Source organism: Aotus nancymaae, unplaced genomic scaffold (genome assembly GCF_030222135.1).
Source record: "Aotus nancymaae isolate 86718 unplaced genomic scaffold, 86718_ANA_hifiasm-v0.15.2.pri h1tg000020l, whole genome shotgun sequence".
In the NCBI taxonomy this organism is placed as follows: Eukaryota; Metazoa; Chordata; class Mammalia; order Primates; family Aotidae; genus Aotus; species Aotus nancymaae.
This window is the reverse complement of record NW_026988432.1, coordinates 42,008,586-42,026,179: the sequence shown is the minus strand read 5'-3', so window position 1 is coordinate 42,026,179 and position 17,594 is coordinate 42,008,586. Positions and strand designations below refer to the sequence as shown.

General features: G+C 37.1%; 1 protein-coding gene across 4 annotated transcripts in view; it reads left to right on the top strand.

The window, feature by feature from the left end:
* Nucleotides 1-17,594, top strand: part of MAPRE2 (microtubule associated protein RP/EB family member 2) — a 165,437-nt gene that overhangs the window by 90,062 nt on the left and 57,781 nt on the right. The window lies entirely within an intron of this gene.

Genomic DNA, 17,594 nt, shown 5'->3' with positions numbered 1-17,594 from the left:
CCTTAGTACAGGATAAACTTCAAACTCTCTTCATAGACTAATGAGGTCCTTATTAGTCTCAATTTCACCCTCTACATCTCTCTCCCTTATACTTCAGCCACGCTAAATAATCTTTGTTCCCCAAAGACTCCTTTCCTTTTGTATCCCATAGCTTTTTTCATGATTCTTTTGCTAAGGTCTTTCCCCTTCTTTTCGTTTGTGGGAAGATCTCATTCACACTTTAAAATCTGGCTCACCTGCCACCTGCTCTGAGAAGCATTCCCCAGCCTCCCAGGCCCCGTGGTGTTCCTGAAACACTGCCCATCCTCCAGAATGACGCTTGCCACGCCGTGTTGGGCTAACTCCTCCTGCCCCTGAAGGTGTTCAGAGTCCTTGAGGACAGGACTGCATTTTGTTCTTTGTTGAATGTCTCTAGATGCCTGTACTCGATATGATGTAGGCCTGCAAGGAGTATATATATTGAGTTAAACCTGTTTAAAAAATAAAAATATTTGACTTCAGTAATAAAATAGGAGCATGTTTTAAAAACATGCTGCTAGGCCAGGAGTGGTGACTCGTGCCTATAATCCTAGCACTTTGGGAGGCCAAAAAGAGAGGATCGCTTGAGCCCAGGAATTCGAGGCTGCAGTGAGCTATGATCATGCCACTGCACAACAGCCTAGGTGACACAGTGAGACCCTGTCTCGAAAACAAAACAAAACAAAACAAAAAATATGCTGCTAGTAAAGTAATCCATTCTTTGGTCTGAGTATTTGTGAAAGAAATAAACAGTCCTTCTTTGGAAACAGGGAGTGTTTCCTTCTTGTAAACAAATAGATAAGAGATTTCCTCTTTGCCTTTGGCTTCAACGTGAAAATGGCATTAGAAATAGAAAATACCACTGAACTGTATTTGTGTAAAATGTCATGAGCCAGAATAGATATAAAGAAGTCAACATTCTGCTGTTTCTCCCAGAGGGTCAAGTCTAAAAAAGATTTTATGCAGTGCAGTTAGAATTTCAAAAGCCCCCAGTAGTCACTTTCAGATGTTGTCTGAGTTCAACACCCACCAGTGTAAATATTCTCCCTTTACTGGGTCTGGATTTGATCAGAATACTCCTAGAGAACTAACTTTGAATATAATTGACATCTCTTTCCCCATGATCATTTTTCCTACGAAGAGGACAGTAAGGTTGGCCAGCACTTAGGCACCGCCTCACCCACAAATCTGTGCCCAGGTCTCAGACTTGAAGTCTTGTGATTTATGAGGTCAGTAGTGGGTGCAAGCTAACCACTTCTTTGCCCTTCAATACAAGATAGAGAAAAGCTGACTTAGACAATGATGATGATGTCCCAGGCATATATATTGTTAGTCTACTGAAATGTCTCTAAAAGTTACTTTCAGAGACAACTCCTGTTGCATCTTATGCAACTTCAGATCTCCACACACCCAAATATTACTGTGCTTTTCTTGCTGTGCATTCTTGAGCTCTCTAATATTTTATTTTTAACTTGCTGCCAAAAAAAAAACCAAAAACAGTTTCTGTCATTAGCAATCACCTTGTTCATAGCACATACCCCTTTGTATTGTAATTGTGAAATTGTCTATTTCTTCACAATGCCTGACACATGGTTTTCCCTCAGAAATGCTCATTTTGGAGATGAATAAACTGCAGTTTGCAACTGCTAAGGGGCAAAGACAAAAATGTGTCTCTTACCCACAGAATAGGTTTATGTGCGTCTAGGTAAGGGAAACAGGGTTGGTTATCAAGAAAAAGAAACTTAGGAAGGAAGGGAATAAAGAAAAGTTTCACAGATAAAATCCCCAGTCACGAGTCTTAAATATTAAAGGAAACCATGAGGAGCTTCCTATGCTGCAATATACTTGGAGAGTTTTTGGTAGCAAATGAAATAAAAGCAAATTGTAATTTTTAGATAATGTAGTAAATATGTTTATAAGCAATATACATAATCTTCGCAGATCTTTAAAATTTCTCATAGAGCAAACTCAAAATCTTAAGGGACATTTGTAAAGGATTCATACATGGTTATCTTAAAGCATGGGTGTACATTTCCAGTCTTTGTAGCTACATTGCCATCAAGTGTGGCTTGATTTAAAAACACAAAAAACCTGTAGAAGCAATTTTGCTCACTGTTAAACAGATACACATGATTTCCATTAGGATAACTTACTGGCTACCTAAGATTACAAGATCAATGGTTCAGAAGAATGAAGTAGATTTAAAGGTTCCTTTCTGCTCTGAAATATGTTTCTTGCTAGGAAAAAAAAAAAAAAAGGAAGTTAATCTCCATAGTAGAGAGACAGGTCTTTTATTTTAGGTAGCAGTTTTCTCAAAGTATAAACTATAGACTCTATGCTTTTATAATTTCCTGGGGAGCTGCTGAAAAAAAAGCAGATGACCTTCTAAATCGGTACCTCTGAGTGTAGCCTAGAAATCTGAGTTTAACAAGTACAAGTTTAAGTACTTTTGTGCTGCAGCCTAGAGCTTGCAGTACATTTTACCCCAAACCAATAAAAATGAGGTTAAATTATCCAAAATGTACTCAGAAGTTTCCTTATTCATAATTTAATCTGTGACTTTTGTCCTCAGCAATGGCATTTAGTGGGAAGAAGCTATCTTTCTATTTATTTATTTATGAATTTATTTATTTATACCCTTCATTGTTCTAGAAAATATTTAAGGCAGCCAGGACAGTGCTATTAGGATAGGAAGAAAGCCAAATGTTGTTGACTTAAGTGACTTATACTCATACTTATGAGTAGTCAGATTTCTTAGGTAATATTTTTTCTTCAATGTTTAATTTTTTTAGTTTACTGTGTGGGATTTTATTTTAACAGTATGCCCAGGAAAAACATACATGAAATACTTTCTCCTATTTAAAATTACTTAAAATTTCAACATCACTTCTTACTCTCTTTCCTGAAGACTATGCTCCAATCCTGGTGGTTCCCATTTTGAATTTTTTTCCTGTTGCATTATTTCCTATTTCTGTTTTTAAAAATTTCCAGCTAAGAGATCTCCCCCTCCAGCTCAATATTAAAACTAACACCAGCTTTTCTTTAATTCATGAAGTGCTAAAAGATTGCCTCACATTGGTGTTGTGTTTTACTGAGTATTTTCTGCCTTTATATAACATCTCATTTGTTTCCATGTAGGCATTTTTTAAAATTCTTTAAAGGAAAGATGGTGTGAGAAAGGAGGACACTTGGAAATATGTTTGTAGTAAGTTGCAAAACAATGAAAATGACTCACTCTTATCTCCTGTTATTTTGTCCCAAGAATATAACCTCATGAAAATTTTCTTTGAACATTAAATCTGGGTCACATAATTATATGCGTATCTGGTTTTCATTTATTTCTTGTGACAGGCTTTAGGTTTCAAGTAAAAACATGAGCTATATAAATGGGGAGTGGACTAGGAATGAATGTGAATACTACCTATAATAATTCAGCAATCTACTGCTCACCTATATCTATTTTTAAATGAGTAATTGTGGATTTCCCATGGTGGAGTGAGAAGGTTGAACCACATGTAATATCAGATTGGTTCAGCTTACAAATATTTTCCATTTTAATTCAATTGCTTTATAAAAGTTAAAGGACTTTGGAGGTGATAGGGAACTTTTTTTTTTTTTTTGCTTTAGTACTAGCTCAAAGTAAGTAACTAAATCTTTTACAAGGTAGTGATGAGGGTGAATAGATAGCATGGTGCTAAAAATCTCTAAAAGCTTTAGCAACTTTAGATACCTTCGTGGAGGTGATAGAGAAGATAAGGTACTTAAAGGAGAAGGAAAAGAAATGGGGAGGGAAGAGTAGGATGGAGCAGGAGAAAGGGCGTCTTTTCCTTCTTTTCCTCTCTCTCACCCCTTGCCCCTGCCCCCACATATCAAGCCTCCTTTGAGACTTCTTTGTGACATTTATTTTTCTGTGTCCTGATCCTCTGCTCTAGGCTGGAGCTAAGCAGCAGAGCCGCTGGGTCCAATGCTGGGTCATCCTTGCTGCTTGGCAGACTGAGCACCTGCCTTGATTCCTGTCCTCATGAGGCTAGCCTTCCCTTTTCTCCCTGTGCGCCTTCTCTCCCTCCTCCCCAATTGCTCCACTAGACGAGCAGACACCTGCCTTGCGACAAATGCTAGATACAGTCTGCATGTAGTGCTGGCACTGCCTGAACTGACACTATACCCTGGACTGTCACTGTCTGTCACTGAGAGCTGTTCTTTTCCTGAGGATTTTAGTATTTTAATAAAATATCATTTGAATTAAACCACTTTTAGATGGGAAATTGAGATTCTTGACTTGCTTTATAAAAAAGAGAAAATTATGAGGATTTGATTCAGTTTCAATTTGCGCTTCATCAAATTGGTTCAAGCTTTGTCTCGGATCGAGTCACTGGTATTTTGTTCTTCCAGGAGAGCTTCTGAATTTGGCTAATGATACTGTAGTCACATTTGCAATTCTGGTTACGTGATGGCTCTGTGGAAGGAGCAAGTATTTAGAGTATACTCTGGGGATTCACACAGGTGTATCCATCAGATGGCCCTGGGACCTGGGGTGCAGGTGCTCCAGGCCCCACCCCAATGGCCATCATTCCTGAGCCCAGCAGAGTGTTCTTTGTGACCATTTTTTGCCACATATCAGTGCCTGTTAAATAGGTTGATCCCAGCCTCATGTGTTGTCCCAGTGCCTCCTCTCTTCTGTCCACAGAGACGTCTGTTAGGACAGGTTACTGACGAAATCAGCTCAGAGTCTAAATTTAGTAGGGCTTCTCTTATTGGCTCCCTGGTATTGAAACCAAGTAAGGATATTCTGTCAGTGTCTATAAGCATAAGAGTTTACTTAGCTTTATAAAATCACTGACTGTTATTTTCTGTAAGAAAGTTAGGTCATCTCAGATTATATTACTATTAGGGAGGTAATTGTAATATAATGGAATATTATGCATATTTGTGATATATTACATAGAGTCTTTCTGGTTTTTTGCTGACAGTTTTTCTCTCTAATTATTTGATTTAAACTAATTTTAAATTTTACGTGGTCTCAGCATATGAAGTAATTGGAGAAAAAAGGGAACAAAAAAAGTTGGATGATGGTGGGGAGGGGTCCAGCCTCATGTTCAATTGCTTCAGGCAGTAACATACAGTAATATACTCTAGTGTCTCCACTAACGCACTGGTTGAAAGGGATTTTATTTTTGGAGCAGGATAGGTAATACAGTAGGTTTTTTTTTTTCCTTTTGAATTTGTTCATTTACATATGTCTTGACACTTTGCTACTGAAGATAAATATAAATTGATGTTTCTATTTTTGTTGGAGCTTTTTATTTGTTTACTGTCTTTTGTAATGTTTAATACCATGGTGGGGGAAAGTGTGTATGCATTCACCTTCATCTGCCAAACTTCTCTATAATTTTTTTTTTTACACATATGGATGATAAATCTTTGAAAGCAACCAGCCACATCTTCGTTTATGTCCTTACTACATTCAATTCTGATCATCAGTTTAGTTTTATTTAACAGGCATATTTTGAGCCTTTCTTTGGGCTAGGCCTGGGGACCCAGTGATAAATAAGACATAGTCATTGCCCTCAAAGAGCTCAGTATAGCAGAGTATTGTCCTACAAAAGACTAGAGACCATGCTGGGTGGTAAGTGCTGGTTTGGAAGCACTTTGAGCATAAACGAAGGAAGTAAGTGAGGAGAGGTAGGGAAATAGCAAGTCAGTAGAAAGATTTACTCAGATTCTTTGGGAGTGGCTGGGTGCTTCTGGATGACTTAGAATGGCCATAGTTTGGGAAACACCTCAGAAATGCCCTCCTCCCTCTTGAGTCAGGTGGGGTGATTAGTATGTAGGATAATGTGTGGGGTACTTAGTTTCAACTACCCTGAGAGACTCCCCAGGCTAGGGTGGCCTTTGACTTATGACACAGGGACTCTAGTCAGTAAAATACATGTGCTTTAGTAGGTACAGCCCTTAAGTACATGAAGCATATTGTTGTCTCTATTATATTTCTAGAGAAATATAAAGGATTTTCTTGATGATCTCATCACATGAATATGTGAAAATTGTTTTTACTCTATTTGTTTGAAGCAACTAGGCACGTGGGATTTTCTCAGGAAACCATAGAATTGCCCACTTCTTTTGGAGGAATGCACCAGATACTTTTAAATACTAAAGCCAGTCCTCAGTAATAACTGCTTATGTCTCTAACTGTATAGATGTCATGTGACTACATTAATATTTATCACAAGAACACACTTACAGATACATCCCTATATCCTATTCCCATTTCTGCTGGAGCCTCTCCTGGGTAGTGACGATGAACACCATAAACAAGGGGAAATTAGAAAAACAGGCTTAGGGAAAAATGGATCACCTGGAATGCCATTATTTTATTGAAGACTAACAATATATATACTCAACAAAAAATTAAGGAACATGTGATCATAATGAACTTTATAGTGTGCCTTAACAGGAATAAGCAAATCAGTGACATATTCGAAACAGGATTAATGATAGCCTTTGAGAAATCTCAATAAACGCACTCTCTCTCTCTCTCACTCTCTCCCTCTCTTTCTCTCTCTCTCTCTCTCACACACACACACACACAGAGAATTTGTGCAAAGCAGTACCCTTAATGGGAATCTCTTACTCTTTTCCCCATATGTGGGAAAATTCCCAGATGTCATAGTTGAGTGCAGGCTTCAGGGTTCTTATTGAATGTATCACTAATTCACAAACTCTGTTGTATCTACCCTACTATACTAAGACCCTGCTGAGATTTACCTGCCCCCAAACCATGAACAGGTAAGTGGTTATGAGTCTAGAGATGAAAACTGTTGTACCAAGGGATGGGCCATCAAAAGAAATATAAGTTGGATACAGCTGATGAGAATGATACTGACCATAATACTAAGGAGCCTCTAAAGCCTCATCACTGACTTCATTAACTTCAGTGACTGGAGCCCTAACTCCACAGCCCCAGGGATCTTGGCAAAGGTTGTGAGAAACCTTGCTGGAGTCCAAGGACATGATAGGTTTTAAGACTCATTTATAATTCATCATTCTAATTACAGAAACCTTTAGAGCCCTTTCTCTTCTGATTTTGTCTCTGTTATATGATAAGTTGCTTTCTTTTAAAGCACATAATGATATGCTTATTTTGAAATCATTCACCAAGATCAATAAAAATCACTATCTTAACAAGGAAAAGATGTATCTTTCAACATATTGAAAGTTATTTTGATTTTTTTGAAAAGATGTCAGTCACTTTATATGATGGATATGTTCCTTATAAAACATTATTTTGCATTTATCATGCTACTTTTTCTTTTCCTTTTCTCCTTTTCAGTTTAAATTATCTGAAGACTTTAACAGGAAGAGTGTAAATTTGGGGAAACATAGTCATTTCCTTTAATAAATGAATTTATGATTACTTAAGTACCTCATATGTTTATCTGAGGAAAGACTTAAGAATTAGAGAAACCCTCAAATGTTTTTCAACAGATAAGCTGGAGGATCTTAGGAATGTGTTCATACCCTTGCTTGTCTGGTAGAAAGCCAAGGACCTTGTTTTATTTTTTGGTTCCTTGTCCTTTGAATCTAAAACATGCATTTGTTTTGTATCTGAAACAGTCCAGTTCAAGCCCTTTCATTTTTATAGCTCTGATTATTTTAACCAGTTACATTCTAGATAGTTTTATACATTAGTGGCATAATGATGTCATAATGCCTTAGCTTTTATTTCTCTCTGTCTCTCTGCCATTTTCAGTTTGTTTTTGTATGTATTATTTCTTTTAATTCATATAACAGTCCCATGAGGAAGAATAGGATTTTTTTATTCCTATTTTATGAGGCTAAAAGCTCCAAGAAGTCATGTTCACAGCTGATAATGAGAATTGAGGTGTCCTTGGATCATAGCCAGCACTCTCATTGCTGTATGTGTGGCAGCTGTGGATGCAGTGAAGGGTTCACTGTGTGTTTGCCCATGTGGATGTGTTTCTGATTCTTTCCATATCCATTTAGCACATGGCCCTTAAACATCACCTCTAGGAAAAGAAGGAAAGTCTGTATCTCCATCCTTTACATTCTACTTGAAGAAATGAGACATATCTGGTAATTCTGCTAATAGCAAGGATCTGTCCCAATGGTATCATCATCAAGAACTTTCTTACCAAAAGTAACGAGACAGAGACATTTGTTCCCACTCTTAAGAAATTCTTCCTTCACCACCTACTGCAAGTAGAGTGGGGAAAGAGCCTCCCATTCTCTCTGACTGTTTTCCTTATTCCTTTTCTTGCTCTAACCTCTTTCCCTCCAAGCAAGATGAGGCAGCTCTGAAAGGTTGCCACCTACCTTGGAGGAACTTTGTATCTCTCTCAGAATAATTCTTGGCCAGTGAAACAACAACAAAGCTGATGCCTCCTTAGACATTTGCACGTGCACATCTCTGCACTGTCCACCATTTGAATCCCAAGAATATGATCCTTTCCTTATTTTGATCCTAGGCCAGCTTTTGAACAAGCTTGTACCTGAGAGGACTGCCTGCACATCCTTATTTCCTCCTGTCTATTCTATTGAAGGAATTACAACATCTCCTAGGATAATTTTCTTACAAGCTTAGTCCCTGCAAAGGATTTATTTATCAAGTTATTACTGTTTTCTATGTATTTAATCCAGTTCACTAAACCTGTATTGTAGTAGCCATGCTAAGAGGCTCCATCAGTACTTCTCCAACCCTTTCTTTAATATGAAAAGTTGATGGTTTCTTAGCCTTATGTAAAGGGACTTACTAATGAAGCATTTAAGAGTGGACACCGATTTCCCATCCAGCTCTATCCCTTCCTTCCCATGTCTTAATTCCCAACTCCAGCCAGGTTGCAGCTCCTGAACTTTTTCCATGTAGACATTCCACATCTGCCAGGGGGTATGGTAGCAGACACTGTGCTAGTACAGTAGAAAGATGAATTGAACACCATCCCCAATCTTAAAGATTTACTCACCAATCATCCAGGAGAGATAACTAATTAAAATGCAAGTCAAATCCCTGTTAGATTTCTATATCCAGTATGGTGAAACAAGTCTGTGTTGGAAACAAGAAAGCTTCATAGAGGAGGTGATGTTTGGACTAAGCTTTTAAGAATGAAAAGTTACTATTCAAGTATGAAAGAGGACAGAAGGGCAAATTAGACAAAAAAAAGTTTGATCAAGGCAGAAGGTGCACTGTTTTGTGCATGTACATTGCATGTGTAAGACATCGGTAACATATTAAAATTCAAGGCAGCAAAAGAAGGACAGTAATGCTTCAAGTAATAAGTACTGTATTCAAAGAAAGGGAAGATTATTTCCATCTAGAAAAGCTTTTTGTCTTACCCTTGTTTGGATCTTTGGCCAAACTGTCATTCAAATTTAGTGGATGGTCAATAAATATTTATGAAGTTGAATTGAATTGAAATGCTATTCAAACTAGGTTTTTAATATGGATAGGATTCAGGCAGAGAAGAAGATGGTGATTTAGATATCATTTAGATATCATTTAGATATCATTTTGATGTTCTGCACATTGCTTTATTTATTCCTGCAGTCAGCAGATATTTATTGAGTACCTGCAATGTGTCAGGTGGTGGATTATTAGGATTGGAGGATACACCACTCTACAAAACACAACACAGATCATATCCAGTTAGGACCTATCCCTTTACTACCAAAGTTCTCCCTGACATGTCTCTTCAGAGAGAGCAAGTTCCTTTTTCTCAGCTTACCTGAGTACAAAGCAAAGGCAGAGCAAGGACCCAAGACAAAAGTAGATGTCCAGCCTGTCTTGCCATCATTCAGTGTGGGACACTAATGGGCAGTCTGTACGTTGGAATATCCGAAATGCTAGTAGGCATCTGGTTTCTACACAGTTAAGATAAGCCAAACATCTCCAAATTCTTCTGCTCTTCAATAGAAAACTTTTTTCCAACCATTTTTTTCTGAATTGTGTGTTTAAATTTATAGTTTATCAGACATGTAGACAGTATTAAAAAGTAGTAACATAAATCACTGTCGAATGTTTGGGCATGTTAGAATTGCATAGCTGGAAATAGAATAATGACATTACTTGGCAACTCATAAAGTCACCAGCATTTTTCAGATTGGGTTTCTTTTCCACCCTGAAACCATTACGTAATTCTGACAAATAGCAATTACTTCTATTTGTCCCCTCCCTCCCAAGGGTGTGCTCTTACCCAAATATTAACACTCATAGGCTTTTTATGACCAAATTATTTGACATGAGAGGCATATAAATGTGAAACTAATGCCAGTCCTATTTCCTGCACTTTCTCTTCACATTCTGCATGAGGAGGATCGGTCTCCATTTTCACTTCTAAATTACATTTATGTGACAGTCCATGGAAGAACTTTAGAAAACTGTTGAAGGGGCCAAATTTTAATGCAAACATGTACATCAACTTTAAATTTGCACAGAATTGTGTTAAAATCCAGTATTTTTTAAAAATATCACAGAAATCCCTTCCTGCTTCTTTTCTTTCTAAAAATTATTCCATTCTTTTATTTCTACTGTGGTCATATGATTGAATCTCTGAAGTAGATACTGTACACTCTTCATGATGATTTGGGATCCTTCTGACACTGGAGTGTACTTAGAAAGCAAAGTATATTTTGGGATTAACCTGGGAAATACAAAGAAAGCAACTCATAAAGAACAATATTCTGTTATGTATCACAGTCCGCATGAGTGTTATGTGGTGCCTGAATGTGAGTTCCTCTGTAATGCCTGCGGGCTTCCTTTAGTGCCACACCTGGCCTTCTGGGCCTTCTCTGGCTAATAGGAATCTTCTTAGGGAGCTGCAGGGGAAGGAACACCCTCCTCTGGAAAGCGGTAATAGGGGATATTATTGGTGTAGGTGAAACTAGTGGACTGGATTGAGGAGAGTGGCCATAAGTAAGGAGTTCTCACCTGCAAGTCTTGGGCAGAGGGTGAAATGGCTGAGATCTGGGAAGATCCCTGGAGCTTCTAGTCTCTACTCCCAGGGATAGTGACCTCAGCCATAAAATGAGCAGCTTGAGAAAGGGCTGCATTGTGTAGGCATGGACTGCGGGTTTGTGCTGGTCCACTCATACCAGCATATTTTACCTTATACTAAAAGCCTCTCTGTGGGCTACCATACATAGAGTTAATGTAGTGGCCTGGTCTGTGTAACTGTTGATAGTATGATGTGGGTAATGGTTCAGTAGAAACTATCTGAGAAAATGGGGGAAGTGATCAGCTTTAGGTTTTTAACTTGTAATTTAATTTGACCTAAAAATAAAATGTTTATTTTATTTTTGTTCTGAAAATTGGAACTCATTCTCTAAAGACATTTGTGCTCAGAAGTCAGCACTGGTTTGCCTACCAAATTAGTTAAGCTTCTTCTTTTCCTGGTATTTAAAGCCTTGAGCAATTTAGCTGCATTCCACCTTTCCAACATTTGTCCCCACAGCTTCCCTACCTATAACATACATTTCCTCAAACACCTTTCACGTATATGCCCTTATTCCCTGTCTTTGCTTGGAATGTCTCCTTTGAAAGTCATCTCAAATCCCACTTTCCTTTTATTCTTCCTGATCACCTTCAACAAAATGTGAGCTCTCCCTCTTTTCAGTTTTCAGACGTTTACAAAGCCTTAGGCTCACTGAGTACTTGTTTTAAGCCTTCAGCATTAGGAGTTAAGCTCCTTGAAGACTGAAAATGATCATGCAAGTTTGGTTTGACTTTATCTGTTTGATAATACTGATTACTCTTTCTTGGTTTTTTATTGGGCAGACTTTGAACTAACCGTATGGCCTACCCATACTAATATTTACGTATCTAGGCTATATAGTTTTAGCACTTATAGTTGTTTTGTATTTTTGCTGTTTTTCCATGTGTATTTCTCCAGACTCTCAAGACTAAATTACTTGGTTCTTATTAAGACTAAGGTCATATTCCCCAATAAGTATTTGCTGGTTTGTTTTACATTGCTAAATAAACAAAGGGACATCTCTCCATGCCACCTACTAATGGGCATTTCTTTAGAGGTGACCTATAACTTCAAAAATTAGATAAGATCTCTTATCTTTTCAGATTCTTACCTTCTACTCAAGCTCTTCTTAAGTCTTACCTTAAATTTAAGTCCTACCTTAAACTTGACCTTATGTAGTCAGTACTTAAAAAGAACACACACCTTTTTGTCCATTAAAACAGAAAGGTAATACAACAAGCATGTGAGAATACGTGAGTGCACATGTGGAGAAGCTGTATCCCACAGTATTACAGTTTTATGAAACTTTCTATTTTCATGACCCTAATGAGAAAACTGACATCTTTAGAATGGGTTTCATATGTAGCTTTCTAACTTATTTTTCATTTGTAATAAAGGCTTTTTATGTTCCCTTTGCTCCTCTATCTGGAATGCCAAATTCTAACTTTAGCTCCACTCTCAGATTCTAGCCTCTGAGACATCTCACTGCCAGTTTCAGTATCAGCCTCCCCGGAAGCCAGTGACCTTTTGTTCTGCACACCATTCCTGCCCTGTGCTCCCAGTGCCTCTCCTAATTCTTCCTTCTTGACTCCTCTGTAAAAGCCAAATCCTATTTTACCAAGTCAGACACCTTATTTTGGTAAAATTTAATGAGCACATTATCCTACAAGAAATCACTGGTATTAGAATCCAGGCATGAAACCAGGCACTAGCCACTGGATGATTAATCAGTAGATGAAAAGAAATCTTTGAAACCAATGAGATATTTTACTTGCCAGTTTAAACATTCTTTCAGTTGTCTAATCCTTTTCGGTATCATTAAGACAGGTTTGAAGTTTTATATTTTTTTCTTAAGGCATTAAAGTGCCAGTTTAAACCTTTACAGGTTATGGGGTAATTATGATTTAGTTGAATGAAACAGCTGTAAATAATTTGATTACACTTCAGTTTTCTTTTCAGTGTTCTAGTTTTCAATACAGATTTATAATATTTAATTTCTGTGTATGTTGTTTTTGCACATATCACTCTTATCAGCTCCCTGGTGTGTATAGTAAATGTCAATCTGTTATAATCTGTTTTTCTAAAATTTACTTTTTAATTAAAATATTGATACCTAAATCTTAATCAAGGGCTATTTAGTATATAGGTTTTTACTCCATTGAAGTTTCCTTTTGAAAGATAGAAGAAAATATTCTTTTTTACTCCACTGAAATTTCCTTTTGAAAGATAGAAGAAAATATGCTTTATTCTTCCATGATGTTTCTATGAAGAAGCACTTTTAAAATCAATTTCTTATATTAATATCTGATTAATTTTCTCTGCAGCAGGCCTAACATTTAATGTAGTTCTGCAGATTTCTTAATAAAATTCAGACTTAAACATAACATTACTTTTTGGTGAAACCCCATCTCTACTGAAAATACAAAAATTAGATGTGGTGGCACACACCTGTAATCCCAGCTACTGGGGAGGCTGAGGCAGGAGAATCACTAGAACTGGGAGGTGGAGGTTGTAGTGAGGCAAGATTGCGCCATTGCAGTCCAGCCTGGGTGACAGAGCGAGACTTCATCTCAAAAATAATAATAATAATAACATACTTTTAAAAAAGTATTCTTGGTTCTTGTTGAAAGCAGGTTGTAAACAGAGGATACTGACACCTTTAACTGCATTTTGATGCAGCCTTTTAAGATTCTTCAAAAGGTTTTAAGATCTTATGAATTAGTGGAAAACTGAGGGCATTTATCAGATAAAGACCAATCACATGGTTTGACAAGGCCTTTAATTTATCTGCTGCTACTCTTAAAAACCTATCTCTCAGCCTGAATAATTATTGCTAGCTTATTTCTTTTCCTATACAAGAAAAGAGATGAAAATGTCCTTTGACAGTTTATTCTATGTATTCTGAAAAGATGGGGTGCTTTTCAGCACTCTGTTCAGTTCACATAAGCCGTCTCTGTGTCTGCAAGAGTTGAAATCTTCCTGCTGGTTATTACTCCTTTTCCTCTACATGGGATCAGTTTGAAAGCTACTTGTCTTTGGACTTATTTGCAATAGGAATAAAAAGTTTCTGACAATGCCAGGTAGTGGAGAGAAGCAGGAAGCTCAGCTGAGGACCGTGGAATTCAAAGAAGCAGTCTCAGTTGAAATCAGATTTCTGAAATATTGATCTTTATTTTTGCATTTGTGACTTGGTGCAGGTGAGGTAAACAGTGTCCAAAGTTCCCTTTAACAGAGTGAAATAGTATCGTAGTAACCAAAGCTATCAAGCTGCTTCTCATGCCAGGAATGTGAATGGTGACTATGAAAACAACAAAAAGCCACTGCTAATCAATCATATTTTTGTTAGATTAGAACAATACAGTTGAACTTTGGGATTTTAAATTCCTTTAAAATGTTAATCTTTCAAAGCATTATTTCACAATTGCCATTAAACTCCTTACACCTTGTATTTCTGTAGGTAGAGAGATTTCTGCTGACATGCTAGAAATATGTAACTTTGTATTTTGCAGCCTCACTTTCCTCTTTAGTAAGCCCTGATTTCCCAAAGGGGAATGCTTCCTTCAACACAAGGTTTGGGCTTAGGTAATAGTTGCAGTTCTGCGGGAACATTCTGAAGGAATGATGAGCTGAATGCCAAAATAAAGCTGGGAGGATTTTATGATTATGGTGTAAAAACAATATTCTAATATGAAGATTCTTAATTGTTAATATTCAACTATTGGATAGAAAATATGGCTATGTTACTGAGTTTGTAAATGTCAATATCTCAAAGAGAAGTACATGGAAGATAGGGTCACCAGAACTGAATCTGGAAAGGGTGTGTTTGCCCCAAGGAATATTCCACCAGAGACAGCAGTGTTATTAGTAAGTCTGTTGTGTTAACTACAACAAAAGCCACTGATGGCTAGAAGCAAGAGTACTGGCAAAACGTCTTAGTCATATGAAGATGAGCATGATTGTCTCCTAATCAGCAGATATATCAAGTATCCCTTACAAGAGAACCTGGTGACAGACTGAGAATTAGAAAATCATCTAATTTTAGAGCTTAGAGATCAGTCCAGCCCTGACGTTTTGCAGATAAGAATACTGTTGGCTTAGCAGGGTGTGACAACATGTCACAGTTTATTCAATATGGGAAGGCTCAGATCCAAAGACCAACATAGTTTTCCATTTTCTGCCCATTCTTTGTTGATACTAGCTTGATATAATAAGCTTTTTTATAAGTCATTTACCTGTAATGATTCATATCATTAAGTGTATGATCACATAGATGTGTCCAGTTAATTGAGGTTGTTGTGTTTTTCTTCTAACTCTTCATCAGTACCAAATAAGATTATGGAAAGTGGAAAGTTGTAACTAAATCCCTCAGTGATACGGGCATCTCTGTATATAATAGTTCCTTGGCCTTTGAGGAAATCAGATGGGCAATTTGAGTAGCCGTTTGTGGCAGAACCCAATATGGCTTAATGTGTTTTCCACAGATTGTGTTGTATTTCTGGAAAAGTGCTGTGAGACTTTTTTTGATATCAATAAGATATATACATACATCTTATGAGATTCATACATATGAGATACATACATATGAGATTCATATATAGATATGTATCTCATATATATGGGAGATCAATAAGATTATATATATAGATGACATGTTTATTTTTATATATACATTGTATATATGTAAAATGAAATTCCTATGCGTATATATACTGAAATGGAAAATCATGACATTGGAGCAGACTTATGATCGATCTATTGAGCCCAAGATTCTACTATAAATAGGAAAGGTATAGCTGATACCCCTAACACCAGTCCAAAAGATTTATATGTTCTCTTGCATTTTCCTTTATAATTCCTTTTAGAATCTATCTATAAAAATCTGTAAAAATTTTCAAAACTTAATCTATAAAAATTTCCAAACACACTTTGAACCTTTTAATTTTTATTTATAATTTCCTAAAAGCAGCATAGAAAAAAGGAAATTTTTTCTTAAAAAAAATTGAAGTTCAGATCAGAGTTTAAATTCTGCTCTGCAGTTTCTTAGCTGGATGACTTTCTGAGCCTTGTTCCCATACCTATAAAATATGGGAATGATAATGCCTCTTAAGGATACTATGGGATTCAGAATGTTTAAAGTACATAAGAAAACTCTAACAGACTTTACACAAATGTGGGTATTTTTATGTCTTACATTTCTTGCATAATATATTCCATAAATTTATTGTTAGAGTAATATTTCCTTTTATCTGAAAATTTCGACTTTAAAAATGTCCATTTATTCTGATGTTACCCTACAGTTGAAGTCCTGGGATCTGGTGAAAATGAGATTATCGGCTGGGCGCGCTGGCTCAAGCCTGTAATCCCAGCACTTTGGGAGGCCGAGACGGGTGGATCACGAGGTCAAGAAATCGAGACCATCCTGGTCAACATGGTGAAACCCCATCTCTACTAATACAAAAAATTAGCTGGGCATGGTGGCGTGTGCCTGTAATCCCAGCTACTCAGGAGGCTGAGGCAGGAGAATTGCCTGAACCCAGGAGGCAGAGGTTGCGGTGAGCCGAGATCGCGCCATTGCACTCCAGCCTGGGTAACAAGAGCGAAACTCCGTCTCAAAAAAAAAAAGAAAAAAAAAGAAAGAAAATGAGATTATCTTATGCTTTTCATGATTTTATAGATTTAAATAGTACACTCCTGAATCCTTTAAGTATGAACATTAATTTTTGAGCTCTGCCATCTTCATACAGCCTCCCAGCTGTTCATTTTTTATTCCTTTCCCCACACTTGTCAGCTTCCTATGTCACTTTTGATGTATAACAACTGAAACCAATCTTAGGGCTGTAGGGGTGCAGACAATGTAGAAAGAATAGTTTTTTTCCCCCTGCATATTTCCAGATCATTTAACCATTTCGTAGACCTTCACAATTGCAGTAGTACTTTGAGCTTATGGGCTCAGAGTATATCCCATCATAATTAACCTCTTGGTAAGCACAACATCCTACAATTTAGGTTGCATTACTTGAATGTGTTACCCTATATTTAGCCTTTTAAAACTTACCTTTCACTTTTCTGCAGACTTGGTCCCTAGGGTGATTCTTATTTTATGTAGGTGGCATTTAAAATTTTTATTTATATCTCATCAATTCTTAAAAGAAATTTTAGCAACTCTTCTCATAATATCTCTTTGGGGAGTTTGGCAACTATAAGAATTTTATTGTTTACCGGCCCTTGTTGTGGTCTAACTATTACCACCTGCAGATCTTCATTGATTAGCCAGATATTTATTGAAACCCACTTATGCCAGGTACTGTATTAAATTTTTAGATACAGAGGGGACCAAGACAAATAAGGCACAAGTAGTCTTGAAACCTATATTGCAGTGTGGGAAAAAATAAGCCACAAACTCTCTTAGTCTGTTTTGTGCTGCTATGACAGAATACCTGAAACTGGGTAATTTATAATGAACAGATATGTATTGTCTTTCTCTTCTGGAGGCTAGGAAGTACAAGATTAGGGGACCAGCATCTGGCAAGGGTCCTCATGCTATATCATTCCATGGCAGAAATGCAAGGGAGAATAGGAGAGAGAACAAGA